This window comes from Penaeus monodon, chromosome 28 (genome assembly GCF_015228065.2).
Source record: "Penaeus monodon isolate SGIC_2016 chromosome 28, NSTDA_Pmon_1, whole genome shotgun sequence".
NCBI classification, from domain to species: domain Eukaryota; kingdom Metazoa; phylum Arthropoda; class Malacostraca; order Decapoda; family Penaeidae; genus Penaeus; species Penaeus monodon.
In genome coordinates this window covers 30,758,799-30,759,018 of record NC_051413.1, presented here as the reverse complement: position 1 = coordinate 30,759,018, position 220 = coordinate 30,758,799, and positions in this window count along the sequence as shown.

Genomic DNA, 220 nt, shown 5'->3' with positions numbered 1-220 from the left:
GTTGCCAGGGATCAACTGATTAGAATTTGGTGATTAATTAGATAAGAGTAGAATTCAACTAATTAACACATATGATTAAAAGAATAGAATTGAATGCTTAGTGATTAATCAAATCCGCATCTATATGGGATTTAAGGAACGCGACCAGCGCAATCCGCTATAGAAAATGGTTCTGTCAAGGATTCCATTTCACTTTTTAAAAATTGTGATAGACTTATGG